Here is a 14,926-nt window from a genome sequence, read left to right as displayed (position 1 = left end):
AGCACTGGTTTGTGATAAACTTAATTTAAATGCAGCTGCATATTCTGTAGCTGGAGTGTGGTTTTATGTAGCATAAAAGAGCCTCAATATGCAGAGAGAATTAAGGTTATGTGAGGTACCTTGGCTCTGGCATAACAGCTTATATCACTATAATTTGGGTTTTGAATTAATTCAGGTTTCATTCAGTCCTTGGAAGGTTTTTGAGCTGTTTCAACTATTGATCTCTTATGTCCCTCCATCTGGTATCTTAGCTTATATAAATTACAGTCTGCTGTAATAAAAGGCAGTTGACACTAGGTCCTGTGTGGCTGCTTAACAAATCTATTTTAGCAGATACCTCCCTTCCCGTGACCTTCCTCATTCATTCTATCACTCCCAAATCTTTATTGTGTAACTTGAATGTAATGTTTAGTTTAGAGCATCCTGTGAAGCAGGGAAATGCAACTCAAAAGGAGGCTAAAAAGGGGAAGAAACTTCCTGGCCAATGAATGTGTAATTGCACAATTTAGTTAATTGTATTGGAAAAAAAGTTTAAGAGGAAATAGGATAAATAACTGGCACTGTTCTGTCCCCAGCTGCCTGTACCGTGTTTAGCTGAAGGCTGATTGCTAGTGTGCAAGTCAGACCAGGCAGTATATGGCATTTGTCAGTAGTCTTCTTGGGAAAAAAAAAACCCCAACATTTAAAAAATTCTTTGATTCAGTTAGGGAGGTCAGGAGGGATGGGAGCCAAAACTGACATGTAATGCAGAAATGCAATCTGGAAATTTGGGCTGGGGGAATTTCTTCTGCCTCCACTGAGATGAATCTGTGGCAGAGCAGCCCATGATATGTTTCATGAAAGGCCTGGTTGGCATTTAGGTTTCTCCTTTGCACAAGCTTCTTCCGGCTTCTGTTGATTTCCCTGCTGTTTCCCTGAATCTGGCAGGGATCACTGCTTGTTATGATAACATCAGTCAGAGATAAGACTCTTGTACAGAAGGCTCCATGTTGTCAATGGTTTAACTACCAGTTGCAACTGTGTTCAATAAATAAACCTTTGGGGATTCTCAGAATGGGGGTTTTGGAGGTGTGGAACAACAGTTAGTCACTGCAGACCTAAGCTACTAGTGTAGGTCCTACCATATTGGAGTCTGCTCCAAGTGTTTCTGTGCTATAAGGAGAGCTCCAGCAGAGCAGATATGCAATGAACATGTATAGGGCAGCATGAAACATTTTCTAAAATCCCACAGGAAAAATCTAAGGCAATAGATGTGTTCATTTGGTAGGATATCTGTGACTTCTGTGAGCCCAACTCTGATGTCTCGCAGCTAAGGTGTGATGATCCTGCTTGGGCAGAAGCGTAAGTCACAGCCTTCCAGAGAAAGATGTTGGTCTTTTACTCACTTGGAGAGTTTAATTTAATCTCCCAGGTTGAATATCATGTGCTGTCAAGGACTTGTTGACTTACCTGATAGACTGATTGCCAAGGGAAACTGAAGGAAAACAGGGCAGAGATTATACCACCATCCCTGCAACACCCAGCAGACCCACTCTCCTTTCTTTTATGCTGGGTTTTAGTTTGTTTGTTTTGGGTTTTTGGAATTAAATTGTTTTTATTTTTGTTTGGTTTTTTGATGGTACAATATGGGGTAATGGTTTTAAACCAAAGGAAGGTTGCCTTAGACTAGATGTAAGGAACAAGTTTTATTTTTGTTTGGTTTTTTGATGGTACAGTATGGGGTAATGGTTTTAAACCAAAGGAAGGTTGCCTTAGACTAGATGTAAGGAACGAGTTTTTTACTGTGGGAGTGGTGAATCACTGACACAGGTTGCTCAGAGAGGTGATTGATGCCCCATCCCTGGGAACATTCAAGGTGACATTGGAAGGCGTTCTGAGCAACCTGATCTAGTTGAAGATGTCCCTGCTTGTTGCAGGGGTGTTGGGGCTGTATCACCTTTAAAGGTGCATTCCAAGCCAAACTATTCTATGATTCTACTTCTACAATTTTTGGGTTTTTTTCCCTGCTGAGGGGTGGACCTGGCTTTGCGTTTCACTTCACTGTTGCAGGTTATATTCACCAAGCAGTGTCAGGGTGACTTTGTGAGCAGATGTAAGTACCAGTGATACAGCAACAGCCTTCAGGTTGCAAAAATTAATATTAGAAGGTTGTCTAAGTAAACTGCAGAAGGGAAACCCTGGAGGCAGAGAGCTGGCAGGAGCTGGACACCTGCTAAAAATGCAGGCTGCTTTACAGCATGTGAAATCAAAGCAGCCTGGGAGCCTGTTGAAGCTGTTCAGTCAATAGGTGTAGAAGGTGTTCCAAATAAGCCTTGAAGAATGTTTTGAACGCCTCCCTGTTGCTGTTTCCTGATACTGTCAATGCTTGGTGTTTCCTCCATGCTCTGGCATTATTACTATTATTGAAGTTACTGAGGATGTTGCAAGCACATTGCTTAGGTGAAGTGGTAACGGGAGAGGTGCCACTACAAGAATCTGAGGCAGAAAAATGAGGGCAGCAGTTTATGCTGTGGACACAGCATCAATCTCTCTCAGCAGTACCAGCCTCTCAGGTGATGCACAGTCCAAGGTGTTTCTGCACTGCAGCCACAGTGGGGTTTTGAGAAGAACACTTGATATAGCTTTTACATTAGCCACTGTCTAATTCCCTAACTGTAGCACCCTGGAGGTCAGGAAGGGCTGGAAAACCTGCGCAGGAGCCTGCGCTGGGCTGTGATGGCATCTGGGCTCTCTTGAGTCAGGTTGGCAGTGCTCTTGGGTAGTGACTGTCCTTTGGTGGCCAGAGTGAACTGACCAATAGCTCTGCTGGAATGTAGGGGCCTAGAGGCCTCTGCTTCTGCCAGGGAGTTCATTTCCTGGCATTGTGGGTTGAATCATATGCTGAGGTGACCTCCAGGCATGGTGGCTTATGGGCCTGGTGTGAAAGATGGGGAGGAGAAGGGGGTGAGACGTGAGTGGGAAGAGACTGTGCATTACAGGAAGGGCTCAGTGGACACACTCCAGAGCAGTAGGTCAGCCAGCACAAGTGCTGGCATGGCTGCATGTGCTGTCTGGATGCATCCACAAGTATGTGCAGAAGTGAACAACCAAAGTTGAGGTGCAGTGGTGAGTGATGAGTGAACTAGCTGCAGGGGAACTGGAGGAAAGTTAGAGTAGAATAGAACAGTTCAGTTGTAAAGATCCTACAATGATCATTGAGCCCAACTGCAAAGTGACAGGACAATTAGTTCTTGAATGTCCATGGAGTATTGCCACCCACACATGAAGGGAATGGAAAAATTGTGTGTCCTACAAGCTTTCTTCAGTTTGCATTTGCAAGAAAAATATTAAAAAATCCACCCCATATTTTTAAAATAGCAGAGTATATTTGAAAAAGAAATTGCAAATAAGGAAGTGCAGAGACTTATTGTAGTCCTGGGAGTATCTCCACTGCTGCATGCGGTGTTTGCAGGCAGGTCACGCCATCCACAAACATGGCAATGTTAATAACAGTATTGATTTCTCTTAATGCAGTTATGAAAGCTGAACTTCGGAGGTGTGGGAGGGCTTTATTGGTCATTGGCATCGAGATGGATGAAGAACAGCCAAAGGGGAGCAAATGGAGGCTAGAACAGGGCAGGGTGAAGTATGACCAATACAGGAAGAAAAGTGACCACAGCACTTGAGGCTTCTCCACTGAGTAGAAAGAAATCTGCTTAAAATGTAACACCTATGACTCAAAGTAAAGGAATGGGGTTAAAATCACTTTGAAAAACAAGACAAAAAATAAGAAAAGGTGTCTGCAGTGCCTTTGGTACAAACCAAGGCCTGTCCAAGGATTCTGCAGGACACGGCAGAGCCGCAATGCCTGTGGGGCAGGCAGGGGTGGGTGATATCTGACCCCTCAGAGGGAGTTTTACCCCTATCAGATCAAAATGTGTTCTGAAAAAATAATTTGTCACCTTGGTTTCTCAGGTCTCTCAATTAAACTCTTTTTGTAAGGAAGATCTTTTCACATGATTATTTGGAGCAGTCTTCTTCTTAAGCTTTTTGCTAGCAGCTCTGAAAATAGTAGACTGATGCACTCATCTCTTCCTGCACAGCCTCCGAAAGTTTCTGACATCTCTTCCTTTAATTCTGCTTTGTAATTGAATTTCTGCCATGAGTTTCTTCTGCTAATTCATTTATAGCATACTTTTAATTGTCAGTGAATTTGAATACTGCGTGGACTGTAAACATAGAAATTAATGTGTGCTATCCAATTACCCTCTACTCCTGCAATTTGGAACAAAGGTTTTATATTATTTCAGGCATCCCTGAAAGTCTTTTAGAATGCCAAAATCCAGCATCTGGACTGTGAAATTCCATTCACTTTGAGCATATAAATATGGCCAAATAATATTGCGCTATTTGGCTTGTTGGATGGGGAAAGCACAACAATTTTGTAGCAGCAACACAGAAGAGAAATTAAAAGAATTTCTGGATTGTGTTTCCTATTTTGCCATTGACCAAATTCAGTCCTTATCTTGTTTTTCCATTGGGGTACATTTGTTTTTCAGCTTGGAGAAATAACATCCATCACTCTGTAAGATAAGGATACTAAGTTTTTATCATAAAAAGATGTTGAATCTAAAATGATTTGCTTAAATGTTTTTGTTGCTGCCAGGTTGCAACATTTATGAGTGCCTGCCCTGGGATCTCAAGAGTAACAGAAAATTTCATGGTAACAGAAAATATATTGGAATTTACTTCCTGGGAATAGAAGACTGGTGCAATTAAAACCTGCACTGATGAGGGAAGCTACCAGGATAAAATAAGAACAAGAACACAGTCATTTAGGGGGCACACACTTAAGGGGTTTTCTCTTTGCCTTTATTTTTCCTTCTAGGCTCTTTGGCCCTTAGGGAAGTTTGTTTGAAACTGCTCCCCAGAAGATGGGAAGATGCATGTGGGAAGGTTGGGCTTCAGTACAAGCCATTCAACCAGCATCACTCACCAGTCACCAGGGGAAAGGACACCTTCAGGGGATGACTGGTGACCCCATGTCAGGGCAGGATACCCTAACCTCACCTCTGTGACACTTGTTTTGTTCTTATGATTTGTAGAAGGAGCTGTATTTCAGCTGGCTGCTTGACTTCTTTTCTTCTTGGTGTTTATTTCTGAAAACCTGTGGAGAATTTGTGAGTTTACCATAACAATCAAAAACCAAAAAATATAGTACTAATTTTTTTAAAAGGAGGAGATGGAATTGCAGTGCAGTCACTCTTACTTTTATTACAGTGTTTTTCTGGAAATTAATAAATTATTTCCCAACTAGTCATCTTCTGGGTGCTAAGTAACAGCATGGGTTAGTTTGGAACAAATAATGTCAGACATCCTAATTACTCTCTGGAGCAGGCTAATAGGCCCTGTAGATAGAAAAAGAGCAGATTATATGACTTACTCCAATCCTAGTTAAGTTTTTGGGATGTTTTGATATCATAGAAAAAAAAAGGAAAAGAAATTTGGTTGAAACTTATGGATAGTGCAAGGTAGGTGTTCTGACCATGATCCAGACTTAGCTTCTGTGTGTGATCAAGCTGAGAAGTAGTGTTGGGTGAGAATTTCCAGAAGTGGACCCTATGGCATGGATCATTGCTACTGATGCATTTGATAAAATGCTGGTTCAGACTCAACAAGTAGCACCAAACTAGGGGTTATTACAAGTACTTGGGGGGAGAAAGTTATTTGATTTTCAATAGCTTTGGACAGAATCAGAAGGTGACCTTGGGGTCATCGTTCCCACCAAAAGGCTTTAGTATGGGCTCGCATTTATCTCTGGTGAGTGGGTTGGCTGTACAGAATACTCAGGGGTGGTTGGAGGGCCTCCACTGTAAAGTGTTGTGGGGTCATGGTGCGTCATACATTGCTTTTCCAGCATCATCCTGACCCAACAGCAGCAGACACATGCTTCCATAGGTAGGGGGATGGACTTTGTGTCTGGTGTTGGGATCTCCTGGTGCTGTGGCATTGCTGGAGTAGTAAAGCCTGCATGGGGCACTGCACCTTAGGGAATATGTAAAAAAAATTAAAAAGGCTAGCAAGGATCTGAATAACAGGACTCAAGAGGAAAGATGGGAAGGAATAAGGTGTTTGGTCTGGAGAGAAGGTGTAGGATTGGCACGAGGAGTTTACAGTGTCAGCAAACAGCAGCAGCTTGCTGTAAGGGGAGAAATATGAAACCCTATGTCTCTAGGGGTTAGGACCAGTGGAAATGAATGTGAGTGGTATCATGAAAAGCAGGAACTCCCTGTAGGGATGGTGAAGTGTCAAAGCAGACTGTTGGGAGGCTTTGTCTGGGATGTCTGTGGCTGGGGTTTGGCATTAGGCAGACCACATGTGTGTGCGAGGTGTGGGCTGGAGGCACCTAAACACAGTGGGATTTTTTTGCAGAAGGTACAGGGTTGCTGGGTCAGACAGGGATCTGGCAGGAAAGAAGTTGGTGTATTGGTTTGGAGAAGGTGAATTCTTCCCAGCTGAGCTTGGCCTTGGTGGTGGAGGAAAATCAGGGTCAGCTCTGTGAGAGGCAATCAGAGCAAGTCACTTGCTTTCGATTTTCTAATCCACAGATTTTTGAGAGATTAGGAATCAGGGGAGAAGGTGAACCTTGCTCCTGGTGCTCTTATCTCTGACTCCTTAAAGGCTGATGAACCCTCAGCATTCAGAGCTGGCAGATGCTGATGGCATGCAAATTTTTATATTCTTTTTCCTTGAGAAACATGCTCAGTGAAAAAAAAAAGTGATTTCTAACTTTTCAGAGCAGCACTTAGTGGCTGCAGTAAACTTGGAACTGGCTCTAATATTTTTTGTTTATTTTGTTCCAGTTTTTACATCTTGGTGTAGTAATATTCTGTGGTATAAGCCAAGCAAACCTTCTGAATCTGAACTTGATACTTACTTATTTCAAAAGATGCCTTTTTACAAAAAACCATTTAAAATAAGAAGGGTGATTTCAACAGATTATTGAACATCAGAAGAATTTGCTGTCTGAATTCAAGACAAATCTGTGCATTTTCAATATGGAAATATTTCATATTTCAGGACAAATAATAAAATGCAAATACACTACAAAGCTGTTTCCCATTTTAGGGTAAGAACTGGAGCAGGGTTTTTTGCATGTTTAGACTATTTCTGCTTTTTTTTAACTGGGAATGGTAGCTTTTATGGGAGAGGCCAAGAGTGTGAAGATTGTCACTTAGAGAAAAGCTGTAATGTAAAGCATGTTTGGTTTGTGTCTTCCCTTCCAGGTAATTGAGCCCCGTGGACTTTCTCTGAAGAGATTCCAAAATAGGTGGTGAGTACTTTGCAGACCCTGCTCCTTTCAAGGTGCTCTTTAATTTAGTAATAGTAAAACTAAATGAGAAATAGAAAGTGCAAGCTTTGTTTTTTGTTCTGCATTGAGTGCAGAAGTTTGCATTTGCTGAGTTAATGACGTGCTTTAATTTTAAAGCTGGCAGGGCTAATCTTTAAGCAGGTGTTGTCAAAATGTTACGATTTGCACTTAATAATAACCTTTGCACTAAAAATAATTTCCTGAGATTGGATAAATGAACTGTTACATTTTAAAAAAATACTCGACTTTAGGGATAATCTGTACAAATTATGTTGCATTTTTTACTAAAAGCCTACACATCCCACTGGGGCTGTGTTTTCTGTGTCAGAAAGCAACCTTAGAATTTTTTCCCTTCTCTTCTGTCCAAGGTGTTAATCTAAAGGAATGCAATTTCCAGAGAGTTATATGAGCTGCATAACCCATACTAATCTCTGCCACATGTGACTGATTTTGTTCTGCCTGCACCCAAGGCTCCCATGTATTTCATTGTTATGCACTTCATTAGGTTCTTATTTGTGAGTAAGCGAAACATTAAATCATTCAAGAGCTGCAGGAGGATGAGATCGCTAAAAACTGCCAACTGGTGCCATTTCAGGTGCAAAATGCTGATGTCAATCAGTGCAATTTCTTTTCCTCTGCTGGAGCTGGTCTCTCCAATGGTGCCAGCTGAGACTCTGCTCTGTAACACCCTTTGCTGTTTGTTTTCATTGTTTCTAGAGAAATACATACTTTATTTCCTTTTTCAATTCTAGATTTCTTTCCCATGAGATTAACCAAATTATATAATTACCCATTAATTCCTCAGGAAGTTCATTCCTTCGTTGCATTTCCCTAGTGCACAGGATACAAGCTTTTAGAGCTCTTCAGTGTTCAGACTGACTAATGAACCATGGCGGGATGCCCCAAACCTCTAATGGACTTCTCCGTCTTCCAAATCTGTGTATTTCCCATAGATCAGATGCCTTTTGATACACATGGTCCCAGGTTGATTTGAAGTGTCCATAGAGGTGAAATGTAGCCATCTGCACTGGTAATTTCTCAGGGCAGGGGAGGATGATGGAGTTTGGTGTGTCTGTCAACCTAAATACGAGTTCATTGTGCTAGAAAACAGTCACTTAGTATTGATAAGGGGCTTACTTAATGCTCCTTAAATGTATATCTTATCAACTCCCTCTTTCAGCAGTAAAAACATTCCTTACTTAGTAAGCTGTCTTATCCTTATTTTCTGTATTGAGGCTTATGTTCCTAAAACTTGAGTTTTACAAGCCCAAATCATGAATCCCACGTGCCTTTCACCAGAATGCTCTTGTGAGCAGTAGCTTATGAATCCCTCCTCTTCCCCAGCCCTGCAGCGAGGATGGGATCTGTATTGTAAACCTGCATGGTTTGTATTGCTAATTTCTGTATTGGGACCTGAATATTCAGTGGATCTTTTTTGAGAGGTTGAAAAATGAAACAAAATTCTTCTTCTGAGGACAGAGAGGAGTATGAAATGGATGACAGTAATACCATGTGTGCAAAATCCAGGTAATTTTAAACTGTCTCTTTAAATTGTACTTAAAATTGGATTTTCTTTGTTTCTTGTTTCAGGTAACACCTGAACAGGATACGAGTAAAAAACCACTTGTTGATACTCCAGACTGTTTGTTTAATGTGTCTTTTTCTTGGGTAGTCTCTTTGGGTAGTGCTTTGAAAAGTTCCCGTGGATCTTTCCTTGGAGCTTGGGCTCCTGATGCACTTTAGTTAACAGAGATTAGAGTTGTTGGGTGGCTGTACATCACATTTTTTGATGCTTCAATGGTCTATATTGCTCATGTTTTCAAGTTCCGGTGTGTCTATGATTTCAGTTTGGGAATTCATATGATGCATACCAGAAGAAGGTACATCTCCAGAGCATAACAGCTCCTGTATGGAGCCTTACAGTGCTCAAGCTGCATCAGTTCATGTTTAACATGTATTAAGAGACTGACTTGAAGGCAGACCAGTGCTGATCCTGATGGGCATGTTCCAAAATGTAATGTGTGGCCAGTGGCACATGGATGGCTTCAGAATAAAGTATGAAACTAAAATGTGTATGAGCATGCCTGAAGGTAGCTTGAATTTTACCCCAGCTACACACGTCTGGAAGTGAGGGTGCTGGCCATGGAAGGGGGAATTGACATTTGGATGCTTTCCTGCTGGGATGCCACAGGGTCTGATGCAGCAAGCTGCTTACCTGTGCTTCTGCCTGTAAGCACATAAGCAGCTCTGGGCAGGGAAGACCAGGGAGCCAGACACATGATGGGACATGCACCCATCAAGGCCACCCTGCGCAGGACACCGGAATGGACAGCTGGGTCAGCATGCCTTGGCATGTTTCAGGGTGCTGCTGGGGTGACTGTGCTGGGAGGTTGGAGCTGGGATGTGGTCAGGAGGGCTGTCTCTGTCCCGAGTGCACTGCAGGGGGGCCATGGCAGTGGCATTGCTGTAACCTCTGTGCTGTTCTGGAGGAGCACATAAGCAGCTGTGACCCATGGCCAGGGAAGGCAGAGGATGGGACATGGGATGGTGTGAACATCATTTCAGAAACTGCCTGCTGCTTGCATGGACGTGGGGCTCTGAGTCTGGAATAGGGCTCCCTGCTTCTCTGGACCAAAGCTGGAGTGTTTGATGCATGAAAGTGAAACTTTTTGCAGCCAGACTGACAGATCTGTCCTACCAAACTGGCTTTGAGAAACATTATATTTTTTAACTGAAAGCTGAGTTAAAACCCCTGTAGCCTTTGTGTTTGTGTGGAAGGGGTTCTCCTTGAATGGGAAGTTGCAAGAATTACTGGAGGGCTGAGCTTCTGAACATATCTCAGGATCACCTGTGGCAAGACATGGAAATCAGGGAATGTTCTTGCCACTGGTGTTGGGAGATTTGTTGGAAATATGCTGTATGTTCTATGCACAGAGCAAGGTCCTGGGCATATGCCCATGACTTGGCTCTGGTCATCACTAGGATGTCCTCCCTCACCAAGATCTCCTCATCCTTGAGTCCTGGTGCCTTTCAGCTTGACTCTGTCTCTACTGCCCTTGTCAACATTTCTCTGCCTTCTCTATAGCCTACCTGTATCCCCATGTCCAGGGTCCCGTGGGATCACCTTTCCTGTGAGCATTCAGGCTCTGCAGGAAGAAAAAATCCCAGCAGCAGTGCCAGGTTGAGGACCAGGGCAGAGAAGGAGAAGAGAGCAGGCAAGATAAGTGGGAATTTGAGGCTGCGTTCTCCTTCCCCCAGGCATCATCTGCACTACAGCCTTGAAAATCTGGCTTGTTTCAGAACTCAAACTCAAGTCCTCTTGGGGAAAGGAAGACCTTTCAGTTCTGTTAACTTTTCCTGTTACCTTTCCCTACTGTCTGGAGGGAGCTTTGAGTGCCCATGTCTGCCATACATAAATCTATACTGTGGGTAAAGGGAGGGGAGATGGGAGTGCAATTAACTGGAAAATGTGTCTTAAAAAAGAACAAATGAAGAGCACAATAGCAAATGAAGTACCTTTTGTGAGTAGCTTATGTAACAAAGTAATTGAAAATAATTAATTATGGTTTAACGTGTCTTCAATCAAAGCTTCCAATTTTTCCCTTAACCACCTTTAAAAATTTCTATTTGAGTCTTCAGCTTTTACATTCTTATTATAAATAGGTTTTACTGATGTCTCCTCTGTTTAGACCTTTCTATGTTGTACTGCCCATTTCCTTTCCATAGTCACTGTTTGCTCATTCAAGGATGTTAAGAAAAAAAGCCCAGAATGACTGCGCAACACTGCTGTTCAGCTGTGTTTGTTTTTATGAATGAATCTCCTGCGCAAGTGCTCACAGGCTTTGGGATTGCTCACTTTTCAAAAACTTTTAAAATTCAAACTTTGTCCTTTATTCTTTACTGTGACGGGGAAAAACTAAAGCAGACTTTCCTTACAAAAAAGTAAACTCTTAGCCAAGATTTCCAAGCTGGAAGATAGTGGGGCTCTGTAACTGCCTGTTTTCCCCACTGTGTGCTGTGCTCCCCCAAACACCACCTGCCTTCTCCATTTTGTAGAGATATTGCTATATGGCATGAAAAAGGAGTGGCTCCTAATGCAAGTATCTCGTGTTGATTCACTGCTATACAACTGTTCATCCCCTAAGAGTGTGGGATTACAAAGCATTATCATGCTCAGATTGACTCAGGTAGTACTATTTTTATTTAAGCTGTATTAAGGTATCGTTGTGAATCTTTGGTCTTGCAGCATGGGTGTAATACGATTTACTATTTTTATAAAAAATCAACATGTCTGTACAAATCCTGTCTATGACAAGAGCTGCAAAGATTAGTCATGAACTCGACACTTTTTCCCCCTCTTCTCCTCTACAGTGAGTTATTACACTTTTAATTTTTCTGTGACCTCTATCGTGTTAGCTAGACTTGGAATAAAATAAGGTGGTGCCTTGGCTTACGGTGGCAGGGACTTGGTACTTGCTGGGAGAAGCTTTGGTGTAAGTGGGGGGCTTTGGTGTAAGAGGAAGCAAAGTTTGGGAATGCTCAGTGGAGTTACCTGGGCAGTCACCAAGGGAGTGCAGTGGTGCAGTGGGTTTAACCCACCTGAAGCCTTGAGGACCCTTCTAATTCAGGCAAATGAGACCTGCCCTGACCAGCAGTTCTGTCCATCCTCCTTGCTGGCTTTTATATCAGGCCTCACCAGTCTTAATTTAAAAGAATGGTAATTTGGAGTGGATCCTTACCTTGCTCAGCTCCTTCTCATTACCCTGTAGCAGCTTGGTACGCTGGTAATGCAAAGATAAACATGCATCCTAGGGTTAAGCTTGGCTAAGGGATGCAGTCAGAAATATCTACAGACAGCATGTCTGTCCAGCTGCATGCCTGCAGGTTGGATAGACTGCCAACCACTGTTTCCAGAGGGGAAGAAAAAAAATCATGGCCTTTCTTGAAAAGGGAATGCAATGAGATGAGGCATGATTTTCCTCAACTGGGACAAATATGAAGATGATCAAAAAAACTTCCTTTGCAATGGGTTTGAATGCTGTTACCACTAAAAGTCGGCATGGTTTGCAAAGATGGTGTGTGCAAAAACTGCTTCACTACATTGCTTTGGTGATCTAAGAATTGCATAGCAGAGTGACAGTAGCCCAGCTTTCCTGTAAGCTGCTTGGATGCAGCTCCCTTTCTGGGGAACTCAGTAGAATGGACATTGCCACTCCTAGACTTCTCAGCTCCAGGATTCACTGGGATGGGGGCTGCTCCAGGGCTAGGAATGCAGCACTGTCTCCTGAGGGGGAGTTTCTAGGAGCCTTTCTGGCCTTCATCAGCATTTGGAAGGAGGGGTGATGGAGAGAGAGGTTGAATGTGGGCATCCTCCTGGGCTCTGTATCCTGGCACAGCCTGGCTGGTGAGCATCTTAATTGCTGTAATGGCTCATGGCACTCAAAGGCAGCAGGAGGCAGCCATGGTTGTTTTGAGTGTGGTCTGCAGTTGTGTGAGTATGAACATACAAAGAGACAGAAGGAGCATTTCTATCCCCATCAAGCCTTCATTTGAATTTAAGGAGGCATTTAATATGGGGGGTTTTACAGACTTCTCCTTAATTAGCAGGAATGCAGAATAACATTCAATAACTGCTTGACTACTACCTTAAATAGAAAAAAACCTGTGGTAATGGTTGGATGCTCCACGGTTCGGTGTGGGCAGCACAGTGTGTCCAGTGAATGGGGGAGAAGATGCTGTGGGTTTGCCAGTGCAGGTCCCCAGCCAGGTTCTTGCAGAGTCCTGTTCCCTGCTGACCACGAGCTGTTGCAGCAGGTATAGAAATCAGCTGGTCAGCGCTGGTCTCCATTACACCATTTACAGTAGAGGAACATAATGTGCCAATTTCACCATAACAAAATATATGGATAATTTTGATATAGGATGCACATTGCTTTGTTAATGATTTGGTTTGGCAGGCTTTGTTTGGGATTTTTTTGGGAGAGGGGAGTTCCCCTAACACCACCAAGTGTTGCTTGTACATCTGCTATCATGTCCGGACCTTGCCCTCCTCCTGCACGGTGTTCTGGTGAAGTTCCAGCAGAGCATCAGTGAGGTTGCTGGGGTGCAAACTTTTTTGTGTGAACAAAGAGAGTCTCAGCTAAGCCAGGCAGTTGTTTTCTTCTCCCTATGCATTTGGTATTTATAAATATCACACTTGGGCTACCATAAAATGTGGCCTCTTTGCAATCAAAATCCCAGTAGTTCCTTTCCAGAGAGCTGACATGAATTCCCAGGAAAAGCAGACATGGCCATCAGTCCCTTGTCTAGATTTTGTTGTTGTCTGGAAAGAAGCATTGGGGTCTGCAGTTGGACTAGATGATCACTCTGTGTCTTTTTCCAACTAAACTACTTTGTTCTATTCAAGTGCAGACAGGATTGGAGAGCTGGAAGAAGACTGGGCTGTAGGTCTCAGCTGTAGCTGTGTCCCTGATTTCATGCAGGAGTGGTGGGAGACATTTTCTTTAATTGGTACTTGCTGGCTGACTATCTTACACCCTAAAACCTGAGATTTCATTGTCTCAATATTGAATTCATCAGTAAATTGAGTGCAGTAAATCTGTTACAGTAAAAATGAAGTGGATTAAATGACAGAATTTTTCATTCCACCAAAAACACCGTATTTGGCCTTCATTGAATTTCAAAGGGAATATAAATTGTCATTTTATTCAATGAAATGCCACAGGCAAAACAATTTAGGAAGTATGTTACTTATTGTAATTTGGGGAGGAAATTTCATTTTAGCGATTTACCATCCAGAAATTATTTTGTGGCACATCAGTATTAAGACATATCCTTATGGTATAAATCATGTCTCATTAGTAGTTATTTACCATTACTGCCTATTTGTCAGAATAGTTAATTGTCTTGTTCTGATAATTTATATTTCAATCACTAAGGCAGCTTCTTTTTAAATCCTTTTATTTCTAGGTGAAAATACCTTCTCTCTGAATGATAATTAAATATTTTAACACTGCAACAAGGAGCACAATAGATAGATACGTTAATACAAGCGTTTGAAAATATAAAGTTGACAATGTAAAATCTGTGCTCACTGGTTTCAGAATATCCCTGAGTTTTCATGTGTTTTCTAACTGTTTTGAATCCAAAGAAAAGGGTTTCTTTCTTTCATTTTGGTTGGTTATTTGTTTTAAGTTTGACCAAGTAGAGTAGATAGACTCAGCTTTTCAGTCACAGAGTGAGGTAAGAGGATGGGATGGTCCCTGTTCTCCACTATAAAAATAGTGGGAGGTGAATTTACCTGCAAAGTGGTAGCTGAGTGGAGAACTGATAGAAGATAGCAGGTGCAAAAGGAATTTCACAGCAGACAGGTACTAAATTATGCATTTTGTGTGGTACCTGGGAAATTACTTCAGAGTGTCCTCCTGAATCAGTGTGTTTTAAAGATCATAGCCTGGGACTCTAGGAAAAAAAGGTTTGGTTTTGCAGGTTGTCAGATTCTTCAATTGTTTCCAGATGTTTAACAACTTTGTGGTAGTGTTCCCCTCCAGCCACATTTTCTCTGCACCCTGGATA

At 42.4% G+C, this 14,926-nt stretch overlaps 1 protein-coding gene across 2 annotated transcripts in view; it reads left to right on the top strand.

Annotated features, from left to right (window-relative positions):
* The window catches only part of HPCAL1 (hippocalcin like 1), an 81,263-nt gene that overhangs the window by 23,936 nt on the left and 42,401 nt on the right, over positions 1-14,926 (top strand). For both annotated transcript variants that reach the window (XM_068183468.1, XM_068183467.1), the window contains exon 2: positions 7,266-7,312. The gene's annotated coding sequence lies outside the window, so the exon portion shown is untranslated. The remainder of the gene's footprint in view (positions 1-7,265; positions 7,313-14,926) is intronic.

Source organism: Anomalospiza imberbis, chromosome 3 (assembly GCF_031753505.1).
Source record: "Anomalospiza imberbis isolate Cuckoo-Finch-1a 21T00152 chromosome 3, ASM3175350v1, whole genome shotgun sequence".
In the NCBI taxonomy this organism is placed as follows: Eukaryota; Metazoa; Chordata; class Aves; order Passeriformes; family Viduidae; genus Anomalospiza; species Anomalospiza imberbis.
This window is presented reverse-complemented; position numbering and strand designations above follow the sequence as displayed.